Here is a 24,850-nt window from a genome sequence, read left to right on the forward strand (position 1 = left end):
TCTGCATTATCATATCATTGGCTGTATTAAAGCTTTGCTGTCATTCCAGCAATGTTAATGGATCACTCACACCAAGATGAAAACCATCACTGAGATAAGCAGTTGAGACTAGTTGTAGTAATCCGATTAGTATTAGTGTCCGGTTTGCACAGTTTAGGAAATTAATTGTGAAAACTAGTATCGGCAAAATACATTTAGCCAAAGAGAAGAAAGGAAAGTGGAGAGGAGGAAATTTCAGTTTTTCAGTATCAGTTTGTGTTGCAGCTGCAATGAGATTAAGTTCTTCAAGGAAATCAGACAATTGGAAGCAGGAGTCAAGTAGGGCACAAAAACTAGTTCCACTCTTCTGCAGTGTCACTTCAAGTTTTTATAGTAGTATATGGATAGTCAAAATGTATTTTGTTAGCAATATCATGAGGATAGACTTTGGAGCAAAAAGGCCCAGAACTTTTTGAGTGAGCTGTCCATCCATCCTTCAGGAAGTGAAGCTGAAAATCACATGCTAGTGAAAGGAAACAGATAAGCATGCAGAAAATTTTTGAGTTACTAAGTGAGACATTTTGTGCATGAATTTCAGAGAAGCGTTAAAAAGCACCCACTTAGAGCACTGGCAAATAATATTGCTTTTCTGAAAGACAAATAAAATTACATAGTCATGTCCAGATCTCTCATGTATATCAGAATCTTCTCTTGTATCTGAGGAGACAAAAAGGCAGAGTTGTCAAACTATCATTCTCCCTTGGGATATATAAATTGCAGCATTAACTATGGTATACTTGTAGGGAAATATTATCTAGAAAGTGCTATTGTTTTCCTGTCTTAAATTAAATGGCAATTTATTAAAGGGTTTGGATCAAGGACCAGTAGTTGATATGACAAACAGTACAATGGGGTTTGGGTGTTAAAAAGATGTGATACTCATTTAAGCACATGGAATCATGACTAAACTGTTTTTGCTATTACGGTATTTTCAATACTGGCTCCAGAGCATTATCAAAACATTTAAACTTCAGTAAGAAGCTGTCTGTATTATATAAAACATTTTGAACATAATTTTCATATATTTTTTGTAAATTAGTTTGCTGATAAAAATAGTTATAAAAAATTGTGCCTTAAAAATATTGCTTGATTTCTGTTCTTAAAAGAATCTTAAACTATAATTATGGGGAAACTGAAAGCTATGCTTATACCATTACAGAGCTGAAGCTGTTATTTCTGCTCAAGTTTTGACTTTCAGTATTTTGCTGACCCTGTTGCCATAAATTTTTTGCATAAGCTGATTGGCCCATTATTATTACAAAGTCATGCATGGGAATCTCGATAAGTTCACATAAGTGCATGAACAGACTGGAGGAAGTGACAAAAGACCAGTTATGATCTTTCCAAAGATTTTTTTTTTTTTTTTTAATCTAAAATTTTGGCGGCATGTGTAAAAATGGTGAATGCTATCTCTAACCATGAAAAAGTGCAGCATTCCTTAATTATAGGAAAGTTGCTGTGAAACGTTCTAAAATCAATGAATATATTAGTCATCCTACAGTATCTTCCAGTCATTCAGTATAGCCTTGAGGACTGACTTCATGCCATCCTAAGCAAGCATTTAGTTTCTTCATCAAACATCACTAAAATCAGTCAAACCATCGTTGCTTTGAGTGTATGAATCAGACCATGGGCAAAGTCCTTTTTCCTAAGCCAGACATATTCTAAATTGACAAACAGGACTTCAGTGGAGCACTTTTTTAAGGAAAAGAAGCTAACAGTGCAAATGGAAATTGATCTTCTGGTTTTCCATTGTTTGGCAGTTGTGTTGGTCAAAGAGATCCCCAGTACTGTTTTACACACTTTTCATGATGTGTGTAATACTTTAATATGACACACTGCATTTCAAACTACTGGTGAGAAGCACTTTCCTGGGGAAGCCAGCAATTACTGTCTTAATTTTGCAGATAGCGACAGGGAGGCACAAATACAATCACAGTTTCTCTGTGATCACTAAACGTATCAGTAACGGGGAGGAACAGGAGCTTGCTTCTTCTTTTATAATTTTTTTACATAAGGCAGTTATTGAAATTAAAAATAATAATGTTCAAAATTGTGTTGTTTGGAATCTTCTTATGTCAAATGACTGGCTTATAAACCTTGTTATCCAGTTTTACAGTGGAGGCAAATTCTTCCTATAAACAGTATACCTTCCTAGCTTCCTTTTCTGTCTTCTAGTACATACTTCTAATTATATAAGCTTTAAAAATGTCTAAGCTTTAAAAATGTCTCATTACATGTTTTGCTTTAGTAAAAATATTTTTTTAAATACATTTTTAATCTTAGAATTTAAATTGGCCTTTATGTCCAGGTGATCTCAAATTCTACATTATTTTAGTATGGCTAAACTAGGCAGGGTATTTTCCCATTTTGCCAGTCCTACTCAGTACCTGTCAGCATACAGCTGTGTTCATGGGAGCCTTAGAAAAATGGCATGTAAAAATCTCAGGAAGTATTAATGTGAATTGTTTTCTGCAAATAGACATGGTTTGACGAGCAGCTGTTAGAAAAGTGAAAAGTCTTAATTCTTTGCAGCATCTAAATTGCATTCCAGTCAGCTGGAGACTGAGATAAATCTCTGCCTCTAGAACAGGAGGAAAACAGTATAATGTGTCAGGATCTCCTGATTCCTAGTTCCAAGATTTGCAGTACATTGCATTACCTGTTTGGAAATATCATTCAACTTGTTTTTCACATCTGTAAAGGAAGGTAGTATTTACTTTTGAAACCCTTGGAAGGCAAGTAAGCTGTATGCAGACAATACTCAAGGCATTTGAATTCATGTTCTTTCCTTGTAGGTCGCTCTAACAAGTATTCCTTTACCTGTCTGCAAAATACAGTTTCACACTTTGAAGGTTAATATAGCTCACAGCAGAATTACAATGGCAGATAACTTAAACATGACAACATGTGAATGTTCTTGTATAAGAAAGCCTGCCCTAAACTCTCACATTTCTTAAGCTAACATAATAGTTTAGCACTGAACACTTACAGCCATCTGTGAAGATGGCATGTAGCCCATTTCTAATAGATGCCAAATAAACATGTTTTAGATAGGAATCTTGAGCAATACTGCAATTGCTATCTTAGCTACAGAAAGGTCATGCATTGTGACAGTTTTGCCACGCATCTCTTTACACTTCATGATACTTGTTGACACTAATGCCAGAAAAGGAGGATTTTTCTTAACAGGGAAAGTAGGCACCTGTGCCTGGCCACAAGGAAAATATTATTGTAGGAATGACCTTTAGTAACAGAACTTGTCAGAAAACTTAACATATGAAAGTCCTGTAGCAATTCTCTATTATTAATCTAATTTCAGAGTGCTTTAATAAATTAAAGAACAGGCCACATATTTCAAACTTTTCAAAGAGATTGGTGACTGTTAATGAAAAGAGGAAGTATGCCTCCGACAAATGGTCATCTTTAGCTGTAAAGGGATATTACAGATTCGCTGCTTGTCATGAAGTTTAGTCATCTTTATTACAGATTACAGCCATCTTAATTAGGCTCTTAATTAAGATCAGAAAAGTTGTAACTGTTGGAAAATATCTAATTGATAAAGTGAAACTTTCTGCTTTGTATTTTATTATCTTTTCCTTTAAATGCCTGCCTTTTAGTATTTCACAAGGAATTACTTTTATAGTTCACTGTAATTTTCCTTACAGTTCAATGCCCCAAATTACAGGATAAATATAAAACTTTGAGTTATCATCACATAGAAGCCTTTGAAGAAATTTTATATCTTGAAAATACATATTTTTTTTAAATAGGCTAAAAATCATACTGTAGATGGTATCTGGAAATTCTACTTACATGAAGAAATAGAATCATAGAATCATAGAATGGTTAGGGTTAGAAAGGACCTTAAGATCATCTAGTTCCAACCCCCCTGCCGCGGGCAGGGTCACCTTGCTCTAAACCATGTGACCCAAGGCTCTCTCCAACTTGGCCTTGAACACCATCAGGGAAGGAGCATTCACAACTTCCTTGGCCAGCCTGTCCCAGTGCGTCACCATCCTCACAGTAAAGAACTTCTTCCTTATACCTAGCCTGAACTTCCCCTGTTTAAGTTTGAACCTGCAAATAGTGTATGTTTGAGCAGCCTTATATATTAACTCAGCCATATTTTGTTATTTCACAACTCATTAGAAATTATTTCACACCAACTCTGTCTTTAAAATCTTAATAAAAATTACAGCATGTTTTTACCCCAAAGGGATCTTAGGTAAAGTTACTCTGAAGAGTACCAATTATTGAACCAGTTATTTCTCTGTGCAACTCTCATATCATCAGCCTTACATTTGAGCTCCAGTTTCTTTCCTTTTTATTTTTTTTCCTCTATTGTATCCATCCCTAGCAGTGTTCAAGGCCTGGTTGGATGGAGTCTTGAGTGACGTGGTCTAGTGGGAGATATCCCTCCCCATAGCAGGAAGATTGGAACTAGATGATCTTAAGGTCTTTTTTAACCCTTATTCTATGATTCTTGATTAATACAAGGTCCGTGAGAAAAATCAATGGTATAACACAAAGTTAATCAAAACATTAATAATTCTCTTATGGTCATACTTCTCCCCAATGCATATGTGCATTTTTCACATGGCTAAAGTACCAGAAGAAAGGATTAATTTCTCTAACTTGATTATCCTAAAGAGAATAACTTAACTCACAAAATGATGGGAATGGCAGAATAATTCAAATCCAGCTTGTGCAACTTGGTCAGAAATCTGAATGAAAGTGAAGACAAAAGTGAATTCATCTTGGACATGAAAAATTGTAATATATCTCCCAAAATAGTTCAGTTTTGAGTAGTGAAAACATACAGTATGAAAATGGATGAACTGGTTCGTTATTTGTGAAAGTTTCTGCCTCAGCTATGCTGATGAACTGTGATTCCAAGTTTGTTTTTTGTCCCTAGAAGCTTGTTTTTCAGGTGAGGGCATGAGTATGGTCCAAAATAATCAGTACTGCTAGTGTTATAAACTGCAAGGGCATAATCCGTGCCATCTGTGGAATATCAGAAACTGTAATAGAGTGTCTCTACATTGACATGCAGTTGGAGTTAAGGTATTGTCATCAGTAATAAATGCAAAGATATTGTTTTGTTAGCCCTCATTTATGATGGTGATTTATGTTACTCAAATACAGCAAGTAGAATTGGTGCAATTTGCTTCAGAGAAGGCCAGTGACCAGCATAGACGTCTTAGTTACTGATGAAACATGGAATCATAGAAGAAGCCTAAAATGCAGGTAGGCTGAGGCCTGTTTCTTGCACCAGTATTTGATGTGCGAGAAGAGTGGTCCTCACGAACCGCACTGAGTTTGTGTTCAGGCATCCCTTGGTAGTTATGGCCTTTGCCCCTGACCTGATGTGTATATTTTGGTAAGAATATTTTATATCTTCAATAGCCATTCTTTTCTGATGAAATCATAAATCACCAGGCAGGATGGTTTGTTTTTCTGTACAGTGTGTGCTATAATACATTTTTTATTTTGTCAGGTAATTCATCTTTCACATTACTGTTAGATGCCCTTTCTCGGAGGGACGGAGAGGAGAATCGAAAAGAATGCAACTCCCACCCAGATAAGAACAGTTTAGTAACTAAGGTATAACGCAAATCACTACTGCTACCACCAATGATAATAATGATAAAGGAAATAACAAGGGAAGAGAATAAATCATCTCACCACCAGCCAACCGATAACTCGCCCCCCAAGCCCGACCAAGCTCCGACCGATACCTCCTCCAACCCTGCAGTCCCCGGCCCTTCCGGCTAACTCCCAGTTACATCCTGGGCATGACGTGCTGTGGTATGGAATACCTCCTTGGTCAGTTTGGGTCAGGTGTCCTGTCTCTGCTTCCTCCTGGCTCCCCCTCCTCCCTGTGCATGAGGCTCACAAAGTCCTTGGCCAAACCAAAACATCGCTTGTTATCAGCTCTGTTCCCGAGCTGAAAGTCAAAACACTGCACTGCACCAGCTACCAAGGAGGAGAAAAATGACTGCTACTGCTGAACCCAGGACAGTAGCTCCATCTTTCACATTACTGTAATAGATCCTCCTTATTTCCACACCCCCAAAAAATGGTTTGCAAGTCTAACTGATTTTTTGTTAGTCATACTCTCTACTGTTAGTAATTGTCCTGAGTTCAGATCATCATTCAAGGATTTAAATTCAGAGGATTTTTGTAGAAAAGCATTTCGGTTCTGTTTGTTTATACTGATTTTATGTGTAAGTTCATAGAATCATAGAATGATTTGAATTGGAAGGGACCATAAAGATCATTGATTTCCAGTCCCCCTGCCATGGCCAGGGACACCTTCCACTAGAACAGGTTGCTTAAAGCCCCATCTAACCTGGCCTTGAACATTGCTAGTGATGGAGCAGCCACAGCTGCTCTGGGCAACCTGTGCCAGTGCCTCACCACCATCACAGTAAAGGTTTTTTCCTAATGTCTAACCTAAATCTATCATCTTTCAGTTTAAACCCATTCCCCCTTGTCCTGGGGACTACATGCCCTTGTAAAAACTCCCTCTCCAGCTTTCTTGTAGGTCTCATTTAGGTACTGGAAGGCTGCCATAGGGTCTTCCCAGAGCTTTCTGTTTTCCAGGCTGAACAAGCCCATCTCTCTCCGCCTGTCTTCATATGAGAGATGCCTCAGCCATCTGAGTATCTTCATGGCGTTCCCCTGGACTTACTCTAACAGCTCCATGTCCCCTGTGTGTTGGGGGCCCCAGAACTGAACACAGTGTTCAAAGTGGGGTTCCACAAGAGTGGAGTAGAGGAGAAAATCACCTCCCGTAATTTGCTGGTCGTGATTCTTTTGCAGCCCAGCATATGGTTGGGTCATGGTCACTGCAGCCAAGGCTGCCCTCCGGCTTTACATTCCCCTGTCAGTGAGAACAAGGTCCAGCATAACACCTCTCTCTATTGGCTTCTGTATCACTTGGAGAAGTAAGTTATCACAAACACATTCCAGGAACCTCCTGGATTGCTTGTGCCCTACTGTGTTCTCCCTTCAACAGATATTGGGGTGGGTGAAGTCCCCATTGAGCACCAGGGCTTGTGAACACGATGCTGCACCCATCTGTCTATAGAGGGCCTCATCATCCTGGTCAGGTGGCCTGTAACAGACCCCCCAATCCTAATGTCCTTTGTCCCTGCCCTCCCTTTAATCTTGACCCATAAACTCTTGGTCAGCTCCTCAGCCATTCCCGGGTGGAGCTCTGCACACTTCACCTGTTCACTGATGTAGAAGGTGACACCCCCTCCACATTTCCCCGGCCTCTCTTTGCTGAAGAGCCTATATCCTCCCATTCCAACATTCCAGTCACAGGAGGTGTCCCACCACATATCAGTAATGCCAGTGAGGACATAGCCCTTCAGGCATGCCCACACCTTCAACTCCTGTTGCTTGCTCCCAGAGGCATTTCAGTTGGGTCGCCAGTGAACCTGGCTTATTGGCTGGAGTGGCTGGGATTCCTTTGTGCTGCTCTTCAGGTGCTCTCTTGCTGACCTGTGATCCATTTTCAGGCTCTGGGCATCCGCTACGGGTACCAGCATTTAACTGGTAGGAGAGGGATGGATTAAGGTCCCTCCTTCCCCCCCCCCCCAACTTAATTTCAAGCCTTCTTCACCAGTTTGGCAAGCCTGTGACTAAAGATGTTCTTTCCTTTCTTTGAGAGGTGGACCCCATCTCAACCCCCATCAGAATAGGTTTCTCAGAGTCACATGATTTAAGTAGCCAATAGAAATAGCCTTTTATTTGTATAACTAAAGTTTTAGTAATGTGTGCTGTCAGTACACTAAATTTTTAGTACCTAGTTATGTAATGAATGAAACGTGATAGAAAATGATATTTAAACTTGATTAGGTTTGTTTTTTTTTCCTTCAGAGTGTTGATGGTGTGTTTCCTTGTGACTCTATCCACATTCTGTTTAGTGGAATCTTCAGTTCAGGACTTTTAAGGAAAGAAGTTTGCCCTTCCTAAGAAGAACTAGTCTTTCATAGGATTGAGGAATAGACATTGAGAATCTCTTAAATACATGATCAGAATTAAATCCAAATTTCACTTAATGTTGCTGAAACACAAGTGTTGTTTGTCTTCATTTTCATTAATTTCACAGTCACTCCATCATGGTTGGGAGCTCTGAATCATAATTTTTTTTTGTGTCTTAACACATTTTTCCCCCAAGGAGATGCTACATTTAAAAGTTAATTAGTTTCTTCACAAATGTGCAAGTCCATAAAATTGAGTTATGATTATTAAAATCACAAAAATGACATCAGTCTTACAGATCTGGACTATTTCTGAACATGTATTCCTCACATGCAATTCTCATTGAGATACAGATCGTCTGTACTTCATGCTCTGACAAGACAATATGCTAAGACAGAGATGAGCCAAAAAGAAAAAAAAAAAAAAACAAACAAAGGAAAAGAGACAAGCTCATATTTAAAAACAAAAGTGAAAAGTTAACCAGTGCCAGCCTGGAGAGTTCTTTTCTTCTCTTTCACTTTAATTCCATGGTTGTAGCTTTCATTTGAATAATTTGGAAGAGCAATTAAGTTACATGCCTGTGTAAATATACTCGTAAGAACAGGAACATAAATGCTTGAACCCACAGTGGGTAACTTAGCCACAATTAGACTACCTGAAGAAGGGAAAAGAGCAATAAGAAGCAAACAGCAAGTTACCAAAATTTTGTGTGGGTCAAATACATTAAAATTCCACATATTTTTCTGGGAATTCAGGGTTGTGTGTGGAAAAACATGTCACTCAATATGTGTCCTGCTGAACAAAGAGAATGTCCATAGCATGTCCAGTGGCAGGGTTGTGGTTTCTTACTCTTAATAGCATAGTAGTGTTGCAATATTTAGACTTAACAAATGGGTTTAGGAATGGAATGAGCGTGCATGTCTTTTGTAAGAGATATGTTGACCCCTTTCTTATGTTTGCTACTTTCCTTTACATGAGGCTAAGCTATTTTATTTTTCTCCCTTATTCCTAGTCTAAATATTTCTGAATCTGTTGCTACTATTGGTTTACAATTTGCATTGCTGTGCTTTTGTAGAGTTCTAGTTACATATCATTTCCACTGTGGCTGAGAGTGTCAAGATATGCTCTTCAGTTTAAAAATTTATAAAGCACATTCACATAAACTAGTAACTTATAGGTGAAACTACCCCGGCATGTGCAACTGTGCACGCAGTGATGCACAGTGGCTCCTAATCAAAATACCAAGGTATGTGTGGGCAGGTTGCCCAGAGAAGTTGTGAATGCTCTATCCCTGGCAGTGTTCAAGGCCAGGCTGGGTGGGGCTTTGAGCAACCTCATCTAGTGGAAGGTGCCTCTGGCTGTGGCGGGGAGTGGGGGGGTTGGAATTTAGATGATCTTTATGGTCCCTCCCAACCCAAACCATTCTATCAGTCTTATGATTCTGTGATCCTTAGGGTTGTGCTCTGCTTCTGATAGCGTTATATATTTTTCCTATTGGAAGATGGAATAGAACATATGCCTGATAAATACAATGAAAGTCAGAAGCTGAGAGGGAACCTGAGCAGGTTTGGTTGTACAATTGCAGTTTTAAAAGATCTTGACTATTTGGAGAAATTACCTGGGAAAAAAAAATCATTTTTTGCAACAAAGTAGCTTACAAGGACAGAAGTGTTGCTGTTCCTTTTAACAAAAATATTCAACTTGTAAGTATAGGATGAGGAGATCTTCAGTATAAGTAAGCTCAGGAAAACGTAGGTAGATATTGTAAGTCTATCATCTACATGTGTACATAAAACTGAGATATAGTGAATCTAAAGCAGCCAGTGAGTCAACAACAACAAAAAATAATGGTTATATAAAAAAAGACACAAAAGCTCTAGTGGTCTGTGTAAACAACAGTACAAAAGATACTTTCTTCTCCAGTTAGTAAATAAGGTTTCAAAATATAGTAGTAATTGAAAACCTCACTGAGATACTAGCATTTGTACTAAAAGTAATAAAGGTCAAAGAAGAGACATGGACAGAATGTGACAAATCAGCATCACTTTCACATGGTTTTTTTAGGCTACCCAAAGGAGGATTAGCAGCCTTGTAACTAACTGATAATGAGTCCTGCTATGTTTTTTGTGAGTTACTGTTTAAATAATGTCCTTTTTCCTTAAACCGCAATGTGGAATTTCTACTTCAGCTTGAAAGAGATTTTTCAGAATGAAAATCTTTCTTATTCAACACTGTATTTTATGAGCTTTGCATCAGCATGGATCTTCAGAGATTATGTAGTTGATGGTAGAAGTCACCAGCAGCAAGACTTTCCAATCTGTTTAAAAAATACTTAAAAAAAAGGCAATTTCATTTCAAAGAAAAAAACACAGCATGTCTTCCAAAAGTTGATGGTGTTACTGGTTTTTAAGTTCTAACTTATAACTGTCGAGATACAATAAAAAGACATTCCTTTGCCCACAGCCAGAAACATTAGAAAACCTTCCAGGCCTTTACGGTATCCTTATATATTGCAACATTAATGGGTTTTGTATGTTGATTGGTTGGTTGAGTTCTTTTCCTTTTCAAAAGGAAAACTGTATGGGGTTCAGGGGTCTTTTATCTCACTGATTTTCTAGCATAAATGATACTTGTAAATTATGCAACTTTAGCTTTGCTTCTTTTTTTTTTCTCTCCTAATTGACTTGCATTGTTTAAACTGTAACTGCCAGATACCTATAGCACATAATTTACTGGGTGCATTTTAACACTTACAAATTTGTTCTAAATTCTCAAAATTAGGGGCAACTGAATGTTATGGGCTTTATGAGAATGCTCTGCGTTTTCTCAGAATGCTCTGAAGTACTTAATCTCACTTTCAATGGCAGGTTTCCCTGGTAGGCCAGTAACACCCTGCCTGAACAGTCAAGCTGGCCAAACATTCCTCATAATTATGTAGCTGTCATGTGTACCAAAAAAGCCTAGTCAAACTTTAACTGTGTACTGTGAAGGTATATAAGGGCATATATAGGTATATACGGACATATGAATGTATAAGGACATATGAAGGTATATATGGACAGGGGCAGAGCAGTTGATGTCATCTACCTGGACTTGTGCAAAGCGTTCGACACTGTCCCACACGACATCCTTGTCTCTAAATTGGAGAGACGTCAATTTGATGGATGGACCACTTGGTGGATAAAGAACTGGCTGGATGGCCGCACACAAAGAGTTGTGGTCAATGGCTCTATGTCCAGTTGGAGACCTGTAACGAGTGGTGTCCCTCAGGGATCGGTGTTGGGACCGCTCTTGTTCGACATCTTTGTTGCTGACATGATCAGTGGGATTGAGTGCACCCTCAGCAAGTTTGCTGATGACACCAAGCTGTGTGGTTCGGTTGATACGCTGGAGGGAAGGAATGCCATCCAGAGGGACCTTGACATGCTTGTGAGGTGGGCTGATGCCAACCTCATGAAGTTTAACCATGCCCAGTGCAAGGTCCTACACCTGGGTCGGAGCAATCCCAGGCACAGCTACAGGTTGGGCAGAGAAGAGATTCAGAGCAGCCCTGCAGAGAAGGACTTGTGGGTGTTGGTCGATGAGAAACTGAATATGAGCCGGCAGTGTGCGCTCGCAGCCCAGAAAGCCAACCTGGGCTGAATTGAGCGTGACCAGCAGGTTGAAGGAGGTGATCCTGCCCCTCTACTCTGCTCTTGTAAGACCTCACTTGGATTCCTGTGTGCAATTCTGGTGTCCTCAAAATAAGAAGGACATGGAATTGTTGGAGCAAGTCCAGAGGAGGGTCATGATGATGATCAGGGGGGCAGAGCACCTCCCGTATGAAGGCAGGCTGACAAACTTAGGGTTGCTCATCCTGGAGAAGAGAAGGCTGTGTGGAGACCTCATAGCAGCCTTCCAGTATCTGAAAAGGGGGCTATAGTGATGCTGGGGATGGACTCTTCATTAGAGACTGTAGTGATAGGACAAGGGGTAACGGGTTAAAACTTAAACAGGGGAAGTTTAGATTGGACATAAGGAAGAAGTTCTTTCCTGTGAGGGTGGTGAGGCACTGGAATGGGTTGCCCAAGGAAGTTGTGAATGCTCCATCCCTGGCGGTGTTCAAGGCCAGGCTGGACAGAGCGTTGGGTGAGATGGTTTAGGGTGAGGTGTCCCTGCCCATGGCAGGGAGTTGGAACCTGATGATCTAAAGGTCCTTTCTAACCCTAACTATTCTATGATTCTATTCTATAATTTAATGCTATCAACTCACAGCTATGAAAGTTAGATTAATATGAAAGGAAAATCAAATAGTTACAGTGTAATTATTTTTATTATACGCATAGGACCATATACATGGTTTTTTTTTCTAGTATAAAGTGAGTTACTGAGATTTATTCTTTATTTTTCATTTTATTCTTTAAAGGTTTACTCTTTGTTTTCAATTTTATTGACCAAGCAAGGTAATCAACAGTAGTACAAGGGATATAGATGTTGTAGTAAATTTATAATCATAGGCTCATGATCATGGTACAGCCTTATATGTATCATGTTATTCAGCCTTATGGGGTTATGTTCCTGCAGCATCGCTTTAAGGAAGTCATGAGACATTTTCAATAGCTGCAAGGAATCTTAATTTTATGCTAAAAATGTGTTCAAAATCACATTGATTGGTCTTAATATTTATCTTAACTGTTCAAATGACTTTAGCTTTCAAAATATATGTTGTACTTCAAGCTGACATTTGCACAAGATCCTCCTTTAGATGACTCGTATACTATTCCTTATTCTAACTGAATTCTCCTGATTTCTTATGCATCTTTTTTTATAATCACATCTTGATGCTTAAATAGATATCACAAAGTTTGCTTGCTGGTTATTAAGCATACTTGCACATTCTCACATGAATATTATGGGAATATATTTAGTACCCATTATTTAATAAACATTATTTATACTGTAGAATAGGTAGAGAATATCAGTTGGATCTGGTTGAAGCTGGTTTCTAACCAAACCAAAGGAAGGACAGTTTTTTATTAAACATCATTCATGCGGCTGTAGAAGTTAGCAAGCAATTCTGTGTATACTAACAGTGTAGACAGTTTCAAGGAAAGACTGTAAAATTCATTCAAAAATACATAGAAGCCATGTGGTTCCAAAACTACCTGAAAGAGCACTAGGGGAAGTATTGTGTACATCTGCCCTATTTTTGCTTTTCTTTTCCCTGGACATCTCTTTATGGTTTCTTTTGAAAGAAAATTGTTGTTGACTTCTTCCCTGCTCCGTAGACTGATTCATAGCCAAAAGTATTTACAAAAGGCTCTTTGTACCAAAAACATTTTTTAAAGTTCAGTATTTGATTTTGATCTGAATGGAAACCCAAAGATCTTGTTATACCTGTTGAAGAAACTGTAATAAACTGACAGATTAAATTTGTAATAGGTATACACAATATAATGCAGTCCTAGTGTGTAGTATAATAATAATTTTATTTGTCTGAAGTTTCAGTGGAGTCTAGAAGGTCATTTCTGACTCTGCTAAAGCATAAAGGTCAAGTTACAATGTCAATGCCTGTAAATAGACCAAATAAAAATAATTAAAATTAAGTTCGTTTAGGTATAGCATTACAGAGAATGGCATACCCTCTTTTAGGTCCATCAAAAGCGTAATATATAAAATGTTGTAAGTTGTCCTTGTAAAATGCTGTGTTTGTGCATCTGTATTTTGCTTTATCTTGTCCGTAAGATTCTAGCAACCTACATCTTCACATTTCCTGTGGTTTACAGTATGATTGTAGTTGTAAAGTGTGTTCAGGCTTGAACAGTACAATGAACCTTATGGAAAACTGCTGCAGCTATTAGGAAAAGAAAGTACTCTTCTGAGTAATACAAATCTGAGTTAATTTGAAGAAAAAATCTAATTCTCTTTGAGTACTTGCTGGGAGAATGAGATGTTCTTCTGAAAGCTATGGTGAAAGGAAATATTTCATCATTTTATAGCCTTTTAAAAGTTGCAGAAATATTTTCTTGGAGTATAAAGCAGATAAGAAGTAGATATGATTTTAAGTGCTCTTTTGATCATTTTAAACGAGATTCAACATCAGAATCAAACCTATTAGATTTCAGTGAGGAAGGCTTTTATCTTGTAACACCCACTTGGTGCCGTGAGACTTGACAGGATCCTGCTAAAAATTTTGATAACTGCTTAAGGCAGACGTTGCATGGTGCATTACTTAAACATTTATTATTTCGGATCTGATAGCCTCAGTTAGTGGAGAAACACTGGATTTAGAGTCAGTAAAGTAGCCAGTTTATCAAAAGACAGAAAGTAAACTGCTTTCCTACCATTCACTTCTTCACATTATGGTAATAAATTTTTCAGACTTGATCTGACATAGCAAAGAGATTTAAAGAGATTTTTTAATAATTTTGATTGCTAAAAAAGTCTGTTGCAGATATTACTGTTTTTCATTCATGCATATAATATATATAAATGTACATATGTGTGCAGTGGTCTGGTTTAAAGTAGACCTGAACTCAGAGGTGCTTTACTTTTAGCCAATCCTACTGGTAGTGTGGAAGAATAATTTCTGTGTGGCTGTTGGTAGACAATTATTTTCTATCTAATTTGCTATCATTCAGATCTTACAGCTTGAAGTTTATTGAAAATGTTCTTATGATGAGTAAAGCTGAATGGAAAGTTCCATTTTGTAACTGATTCTTTACTAAATCAGGGAGTTGGAAAACCAGCTTGAAAATGCCTCTATTTTTCTTGAAAACATGAGTAAAAGATTACATAAAACATGCTTCTTTACATAAAACATTTCAGTTTGCTGGAAGAAAGTACTTCTATTGAATCTTAAAATAATAATTAAAAATCAAGATAACTGTTGCATTTAAAGCATTTTAAATGAAAATTGCAACTTTTTTTTAATCAGAATAATTCATTAAATTTGACGTGAACTTCTGTGCAACCATCTGACTCTAAAATGCATCATTCCACAAATAAATTATTTTTAAAATTTTGGTGAGATGTGATATTGAGTCTGATTTAGTTATGAGTGCTGATGTGTTAACAGCTACCATCTGCTATATGTAAATGGAAGAAGGGAAATACAAAATAGAAACTGCAAATGATGTACCCTTGTCATATCACAGGCTATGTGATATGACTATTCCACAGTTTGGTGAGACGAAGTTGTTACTGAAAATAAAGTTACAGATCAGAAGTATAAAATTTGATCATATTTCTCACATCCCAAGTTTGACATACCATAAATCATTACTGTCTCAGAATAGACTGCCAGTTACTCTATTAATAATATTCACTTCTTAAAGGTTGATTCTAATTTTATGTATGTAATTAGAGTAGCAAATTATCAGATACTCTGTGTTAACTAACTACTTGTGTTTAAATTCTATTATCTGTGCTTTCAATTGATTGTGAGCGAAAATAAATTTAAGGACCAAGACTGTCTCTGAAAAATTAGAAATTGAGGTCTGAAATATTTTTAAACATTCTTTCCCATGTGAAAAGTTGTTATTTGTGTTATGCCACTTAAATTAATTGTGGACTACACTCAGAAATAAGACTATATGGTAAAATCTTCAGTGTTTAGGGGTATGCAGGCTGTGGGACTGACAAGCTGCTTTTGCCTACTAGTATGAGTCTGCTTTTGACAGACCTACAGATGCTCCTCCTATTGAAGGCTTTCAGGTTTCTTCAGTGGTTTTGGTTGATATCAAAAATTCACATAGAGTTTACAGACGTTTAGAGACCCTTTTTTCCACACTTTTAAACATGATTTGAAAACGTGGAACACAGCGATTTTACAACATAAGTCCTTTGTTTGCAGTTGTATTGAATGCTTTTGGTCTAACATCACAGGTTTAATCTTTCTTAAAATAATGCTGTTGAAATCTTAACAGTTATATAAGCTGTAATTATACCAGTGACTAGTGAACAACTGTCATTTATAAAGCATCCTAATCAGAAATTTTACTGATGCTAAAAGTGATGAAAGGGTTTCCAGATTTGAAGACAAACTGAGTCCTTGAATTAGTCAAAATAATTGTCTTAATTTGGACAATGAATTCTCCATTTTGATAACTCTGCCTTGGATATGTATCTTCATTGGTAGACGAAGGATAGTGATTTCTAACTATTCGTTATAAACATTATTTTGACATGTTTATTGAACATTGTCGAATTAAATCTAATTGGATTTTGATTGCCTAGCAGATTTGTAATGGATTACATGGAAGGAGTTATTGTCTTATATTTACAGATATAATACTTAAAATTCAGCCCCTCATGAACAATTTCATTTAATGATTCTATGACATGTTAAAATCAGCAATGAATTGAAAAAACTTGCTTATTGCTATCATAAGTATGCATTCATGGAGCATGAAAATAGAAGTGTGAAGAAGTTTCTCTATTGGGTGCAGGGAAAAATCTAATTTACATATTAATTCCTTATTTCCTACTATTAAATAAGGAATATATCATATTGGGAAAATGGCAGAGCCAGATGAGCAAGATTTTGGTTTTTTAATCTCCTTGTGCTGCGCGACTAATTTCATGACAAAATAATCTCCTCTTGATTTAGATTAACTTTCAATCTGTGTTTATAATGGCCAGTTTTCAAAAATAACCTTTCATCAGTCAGCACAAAATTTCATAGCCTCCTTGACATTTGACCATATATACTTGGCAAGTTGTGGCTATCTTTCAGTGATAATTTTCAAGTGGGTAAAAACATGTCGGGCAAAAGTATGTTCTGGGGACTCTTCAGAGTTCCTATTGTTGCAGAAAAGGTGGAATAACCGGGGAATAACTGGGAATAACAAATGGGAAAGGGAGTCCACAACTGCAGTAGCAGACCTGGAGTGAGACCATTGTATGTAACGCAGATTTGGGAAGGAGGAGGAAAACACCTAATGTCCTGCCTTGGTAGCCAGATCTGCCCACAGTTGCTCTTTTCAGGAAATGCAGAGCTCCCCCAGTAGTTTTTGTTAGGGTCACTGCTAGAAAGTGAAGTATTGCATGATGGTGCTAGAGTCTGTCTCTTTTAAGCTCTGAAATTAAACAAAAGAGCTCATTGTCAAGAGCTGGTAGTTTTTTCATGAAACAGTTTGTCAGCATGGTGTTCCTTCTGAATTCTGATTTATATGCCTCCATTCTGGTTTGAAGAAGGAATTTTGCTGCACATTTCTATTCAGGTCTAGCAAATTCTGCCCCTATTGATGTATATATTCTGATTTTCCAGCTGTAGAATAAGCAATAGCAGCAGGCTGCTCACTGACCTTTAAAAACAGTCTTAATGTTTTGCTGTATCTGCAAATGTTCTTTAAACAAGTCCTCATGTTTATTACATGTGTATTAATGCACCATTAAAATTGAAACAACTTTATTTTTGTGATTGCCACTTCTTTCCTTTGTAGTGCATAACTGTTCATATACAACAGTGTGAAACAATTGCTGTACTTCAGCAGCTGGCAGTACTCTAGATATTCCCAAGAATTCTAAAATTTAAAAAAAAAAGAAAGGATGCTATTAATGCTGAGCTGCATGGACCTTGATGATGTTCCGTAGGAGAAGCTTGAATAACCAGTTTCCATCAATGTTAAAAGACATTGGGGAAAACAAATATAGAAGCTTTGCATTAGAAGGCAAACATTACACCTGCCTAGTTATTTCTTAGACTAGGCTTTATGATCTTGGGAAGAAATTTTACTGTAACTTTGAAAAGTGGTTTCATCATTAGCCTTGGATAGGGACTTTATTTAAACACGACCTGCTTTAAGATGACTCGCGTCACTTATGTTGCTGTTATAGCTTGTAATGTCCCTAGTGCTGAGCTTTAGTCATTCTTCAAGGAACTTTTTTTGTCACAGATTTGGCAATAAGTAGAAATAAGGTTTGGAAAGAGAAATAAGGTTTGGAAAGAGATAGATAACTGCACATCATCTAATTATTTCCTGGGAGGTTGGAGGCAATAGCTTTATCTCTTGGTCATTTGCTGTGCCACTAGCATTGTCTTTCTGATCTACTGCAGGAGCTTTGAGAGTCTACACATCAAGTGAATGGCCAGAAAGCAGAAGAAGAAATTATCTTTCCTGTCAGGTGGTGGTGCACTTGAGGCTGTCTCTGATAGCTACTGCAGGTCTGAGTCAGGGTGGGGTTTGGTTGCCTTGGGCTGCTATGGTAGAAAAAGGCTTTATCTCTGTTAGTGTTGCCCTCTCTAGGTCTGGGCTAAAGACTAGCAAAAATAGCATGGCATATGTAGAGTTAAAATCTCAAATTTCTTCTTTCCTCCGGAGTCTTCTGGATGGTGCATGGCTTAGAACAGAAAGTGACAGAAGTTGCTGGGTTGTGACAAGTTGGGAGGAAAGGGAATGAAAGAACATTCCAGGGAGAGCAGGGTATAATAGTTCATTACTTGGAGCAAATCTTTGCCATGTCAATCAACCATATAATGACTTTCAGAAAAGGTCTGGTGTCTGGGAAGCCTCAGCTATTATTGCTGCTTCACTGTTGGTAAAATATTGCAACCAGAAGCTGCTAAGTTTCCTCCCTCAATGCCTTAAATAGGAGATCTATGTAACAGCCTTTTGCTTCTTCATCCAAAGAAAGCTGCTGGCCTTGGCTTGCTTGGAAGTTGGCAGAAAGGAATTCCTGCAGGGAGCAAGTTTAAAGTTAAACCCTGATCTTGGGTTATTCCAGTTTTCTCCTTTGACAGACTTTGCAATGCAAACAAGTGGTCTCTACATATATCTGCTTGGATTAGTACATTATTTGTGTGAATTGATTTTAATAGTTTTCATCCTGCATACTGGTAGGTTTTCACTTCATGGGCAAACGGGGAAGGATTACAAGACATCTCACTCTGGCACCCTGATTGTATATTTGCTGGACAAATAGCCCAAGAGTGAAAATATCAAGATTTTCTCTCTCAAGTGTGTTTTTCTACCATATAGATTAATCCTTCTGATGTAAAATCCACCTGATGTCTGAAAATATAGAATACATGTTCTCATGTGCATCACAATTGACTTTGAAGGTGCTATTTGAAAACTTGATTTTAGCTGTCTTACATTGCTACTTTTTTAAACACAAGTCTGAAAGAGAGAAGAGCTTCCAGACTGCTTGATTGGGTAATAATAAGTGAGATGTTCTCAAGCAGTGGGGACTTCTTCATGTAGACCATATTTAATATTCATGGTATTTAATATGGTATACATTGTGCTTTTTTTCTTCAGATCTCGGAGGTTCTTTACCACAGCGATCTGATGAAAAACTCCAGTTATGCTGTGCCTTGTTTCGCTACTTGCTAGTCAACTGGTCAGTCACTGTAGGGTTTTACAGCGTTACCTTTGTGCATTAGCAGAGCACAGTAGTTACCAAATCATCTTTAATCAGTTGGATAGCAGGGGGCTAGGTTCTGAACTAAAAATCTGATGCACCTTTGTTTTGATATATTGCCATCTGTGTCCTTGGTTTTGGATCTATGCTTATCTGTTAACAACTAGCTGGTCCATTTGAATCAAATTTCCCAGCGGCTTAATTCTGACAGCTCTTGGGGAATAAAGAAAAGAATATATATTTTTCTGCTGGGTCTGTCCCTCCAGTTTGTTATGCATAAAATTTTAGTAAATAAAACTCAGTTAAATACGCTAATTCACCCTAACCCTTCCAAGAGAGTGTTTCATGTCAAATAGAATTAGAAATGCACCAGACTCTTAATTTGAGGTCTAGGTTGGGCACAAAAATTGTCCTTTCGTCCTCTCATGTGTGAAGCTGAAGGTTGCCTGCTGGCTTAACACAGTCCTTAACAGCTGAGCACTTGGCCAGAGTGCTCAAGCTGCAAGCATCTTCCTACAAATAATTCCTCCTTGTGCCTGTTAATCTGGGGAGACTATGAAAGAGGAAGCCCAGTGTGTGCCTATTGCAGAATTCTGTGCAGTTCTGCTGGAACTTGAAGAAAGAGCTGAGCTATACAATTCAGTGATTTTTTTTCCCTTTGTAATGACTATCTCTATCAGAAGTCTCAGAGCATTTCCAAAAGTGACTGATTGTAAAATGAGAAAAAAAATAAAACTAATTCACGTAGTTATTTGTACCATAAAATTCTCCAGTTGTCAACAACAGCTGCAGCTGACTGCCTCTATATGTAAATTTGGTTTGTGCCAAGCATATTATTAGCATCAGTGTGAAAGATCAATAGGTACAAGTGCTTAATACTGTGATTATATCTTTAATGAATCAAGAAAGATTTTATTTATTCACAGTAACAAAATTGTATGATGAAACATCTTTCCAGTGTGCCCGTTCCTCCCCTGAAATTTTTAGGTGATAGTTGCCAACCCTTCTCGGTTCAACCAGTTTTCTTTTCATATGTGGTCTAAATCAAAAACCTGATTACAGCTGGGAAGGCTAATTTCTCACAGAAGAAAAGGCTGTTTTCCAGCTCTGATAGACCTACACTAAAGAAATTCTTTCAAAGCATTGGTACAGCTAAATGATTTTTCCTAATACTTTTGTACTCTTGATGACATGTTCATAGACACCTATAGACCATGCTGTTCTACCTGAAACAATTTTGTATGTACCTATTTTAATAAATAATCTCTGCTCTCTCCATCTTGTTCCTTCCTACCCCAGACTTGGAAGGCACCCAACTAGACAGTAAAATCATAGATTGTAGAATGGCCACCAGGCAGAATAAGCTTCAGCTGCACACATTGAGTTTCTACCTTATCACAAATACCAAACAAACACAAAACATACAGACATAAATAAAATCACTGCATCAGTGTTTTCCAGTTTCTTAAATGTGGAGCATGATCTAAATGCCTTAAAAAACCCCAAGTGGTATTATAAAAGTTCTCATGACATTTTAAGACTTCATAGATAAGTTTACTGTATTTTGGTTGGCCTAAAAATGCACAAGAGTCTAATGCAAGCGGTGGTGCATTAATTGTACAGCATTATTTCTGATTGTATTTTGTCTGAGTACTTTTGAAATTGGCATCCTGGCCAAAGAAAAATCTGTAGTTGTGAACTAAGGTCCATAAGATTAAAAACTTATTTGGATGCCTGTCTGAATATTTGAAGGATGGACAAAAAATATATATGGATATTTAGAACTTAGTGTTTTCAGAAGTTCATTACCAGGTACTTTTCAATTTTTAACATTTTGAAAATATCTAGTGATATTTAATAAAAGCAGCTGAACATAGCAAGTTATGTTTCCTGATGAAAGTAACATAAATATTATGTTCTCAAAGAAAATTTTCCCAGCTTTTAGGAATAGTGACACAGAGATGGAAGTTATGGTTTTCCTTTCACCATGTCACTTTCAGAGACAAGTGATCCTGCAATATATAGCTTATCAGATGTAAGAGCATATGTTGAAGGGCATAGAAAAATAGTCCATGCAGTCTATTGCTTCATCCTAAGATGCATCGTTTCCATTCAAATTTTAACTAACAACAAAGGTTAAAAAAATTACACTGCAAGGAAACACAGTGAAGGCTGTTGCATACAATATTTTATTTACATATATATAAAATTAAACATTATTATATGAAAAGTCCCTTTGTTAATTTTTGACCAATTACATCCTTTTTGTAGTTCATGAGATCATTTTCTTTCCTTCCATCTGCTGTCCTCTGTCTCTTCCTGCATATCTGAAATGGAAGTGAAATAATTTTCTTCTGTACTTATACTATCGTTATTATTCTTCCACTGTGTGTGATTTACACAATGTATTCAATAAATATATATTGTGAGCTATTGAAAATTCTGCAATTGTACCTAGCAACATATTTTTGAACGTTTGTGAACATTGACTTTTGTGCTCTTATTTCGACTGCAAAGTCGAAGATTACTATATTTTTCTCAGATTATTTACATTCAAATAATAGTTGAAGAGGCTTTAGGAAAGCATAAGCTACAATCTTACATAGTAATATGCAGTGCTCATGGCTGAGGGAGTATCTCATTTTCTAAAACTTCTGTCATTCTAAAATACATTCATGAATTCAGTGCAAATACCTAAAGTAGCAAAATACAATTAGGTTGAAGGTAAGATTCTGAGAACTTTTAATCAGGAGGAAGCCCTGGCTAAATGGCTGTTTTATTAAATACATAAAATCTAATAGTATGTGCACATTTTGGGTAAAAAGTATTTTGTGTAGCGCAGTTATGCAAGAGACGAATTCACTAATAATAGGATTGGCGCAATAGTAAAGTGCCAGGGTTTGAGTCAAGTTTTAATAACTGTGTGAAGAAACAGGAGACTATGAGTAATAGTTAAAATGCCTTGTATTTTTGGGGAGGTTTTTTTTTTTTTTCAAGAGACAAATATCAAAAGAACATTAAAACATAAGAATTAAGTGCTGTCATCCTTTGTCTTTGAAAATAGCAGTGTAATGAGCCCAAGGATGAAATCTGAACTCTTGTTCTGGTTTAACTACATTAGGATATAGCATTAATTATAAAGAACATGTTCTACTAAACCTAATAAATGTAAATGATACCTTTATGAAGTCAATAGTAGTATGTGAAATGCATTTTAGACTAGTGAATAAATTTCAAGAATAAAGGTTCCATGCAGGGCAGTTTCTTGAGCCTTGGAGGTCATATTTTAATCATATACATTTATCATTATTAAAATCGTTAAAGTACACATTACTTGATGCGGGTCAGTGCATACTTACCATGTGAAGTGCATTTCAATTATCACTGAATAGCCAGAATTCTAAGAATTTCCAGACTGCACTAACATGTTTTTTTCATTGCACTGTCCTTTTCTTGGGGCCACACTGAAGATTGCATTTATTTCTAAAATACTGACAGATGAATTCTCATCTTGAGAATTCAATTTTCATTCATTAAATGATTGCTTTGTTTCATTTGACGTAAGCAGTTGCCCATCTTAAACTTTGTTATAAACTTAAAATATATGTTAACTTTTGAAGACGAAAATATATTGGCCCACCTTCATGCATGTGCTATTTTAATGAGTCCTCAAATTATTTTATTGGATGAAGATGTTAGTGCAGCAACTTTATTTGGCCTTTACCCCAAAGTAAACAGGAGTGGGGGAGTGAATGTCAGGTCAGGTTTTTAATTTTCAAACTACAGCAACCCAGTGTGAGCATAAGTTCCACTCCAAATCAAACAATTGTTTTAGGGTTTGAAGTTTGGTTTTTGGTTTTAGATTGTTTGAGGGTTTTCTTTCTCCAGTCTTGAAGAGAATTTGATCTTAGGCCAGACACAAATTAATGTCTTGTTTAGTTGCACTCGTTTGGATGCTTAAATCCCCAACTGGAATAAATCTTTGTTCACAGAAGGCGTTTTAGTCAGTCCTCAGTGCAGTGTTTCTGAGTGAAAATACTACAGAATCCCTACCATAGACTTGCATTATTTATAAAGTGTATTAGAAGTATACAAGACAAAAATTAGGACTTCTTTTTACTTATAAGGTGTGAAATCTATGCTGTCTGATTAGTACTTGAGATTTTTAGGTTTTAATTCTTGCTTGTAGTGCAAGTAAAAATACATGAACATTGTATTGTTTAAAATGAAGATGACCTGAATATTCATCGTATTATTGCAGTACTTCTGTAAGTCCTTGCACTGTACAAACCTGCTTCTTGAGAGAGGAAGGAGAGGAGATCTATCATCCATGTATTTGGAAAAGAGAATTTGCCATTGAGGGTTATTGTTTTATTGCAGGCCACACGTTAACATTTTTGTGTGCAGTTATAATTGCGCTTTTATCAATTTCTTTCACCGTGGTGACAAAAGGGTATACCCATGTGTCTGAGATTGCAGAGAGTGTCATAAAAGCTTGTCACTATTACATCTGAATGGAGGCTTGCTCTAGTTCAGAAATGACAGTCTCAAGTACAAGTGTGACTCTGTTCTGGTGTGTAGTGCATGTACTTAATCCTTGTCTGAATACAGCAACCTAAATACTATTTGAACCTTAGTGTCAACAGCTTTATACATTTATGTGAATATCCCAGGCTGCACTTAAAACTGTCTCTGTGTGTTTGGAGCAGGTTCCTTTTTGTATTTGCTTGTATTCTAGTGTTTTGATGTGTATGAGGTAAACACTCTTCTCTTGCTGTAATGGAAAAGAATGAAGCTTAAGATAATACTGAAGTTTTCTTTTAGAAAGTCTGTCAGCTCCTTTTTTTCTTTCTTTTTTTTTTTTTTTTGGTAAATACGGATGTAGGTCCAAGCACCACAATCATCGATGCTTTTATCATCTTTTTTGCGTTCTCTGTAAGAGACTAGTAATGCAGAATAATGTTTGAAGTAAGGAGTAATTTTCACTTATTACTTTTATACACATTTAATGTCTTTTTTTCATTGCTCAGTTTGCATAGTCTGAATAGTGTAATTCATAACAATAGGCTAGAATGACTAAATGATTAGCTGGCCAGCACGCAGACTGAATATCTGCTATTCAAAGACAGCAGATTTTTTCAAATCTGTTTCTTTGTTTCTTGAGCTTTCATAAAGACATACATTCCATTACCACACTGATGGTTTTGAAAAAGTAATTTTGAAACTATTTCTTTTTTTTTTCCAAAAAAAAACCCTACTTTGAGGAGGCTCGCTGGGATTTTTATTTTTTTTTTTTTTACTTCTTCAAGATTGCAGTGAATGTTACTGAGAAGAATCTGGCAGATGTCCACAGACGCTTTGAGTAAATTTAGTCTTCCAATTAAGTGCAGCCCTCTTAGCCCTCTTTATTCTCCTTGGAAAGCGTGTTTTCTACCTTAAAGCTCTAAAATCATTAAACTGTGCTGCA

General features: G+C 36.9%; 1 protein-coding gene across 1 annotated transcript in view; it reads left to right on the forward strand.

The window, feature by feature from the left end:
- Window positions 1-24,850, forward strand: part of GALNTL6 (polypeptide N-acetylgalactosaminyltransferase like 6) — a 471,163-nt gene that overhangs the window by 242,639 nt on the left and 203,674 nt on the right. The gene's annotated exons all lie outside the window — the stretch shown is intronic.

The sequence above is a fragment of the Pezoporus occidentalis genome, unplaced genomic scaffold (assembly GCF_034315485.1).
Source record: "Pezoporus occidentalis ecotype Australia unplaced genomic scaffold, CSIRO_AGI_Poc_V1 ctg1, whole genome shotgun sequence".
Lineage (NCBI taxonomy): Eukaryota > Metazoa > Chordata > Aves > Psittaciformes > Psittacidae > Pezoporus > Pezoporus occidentalis.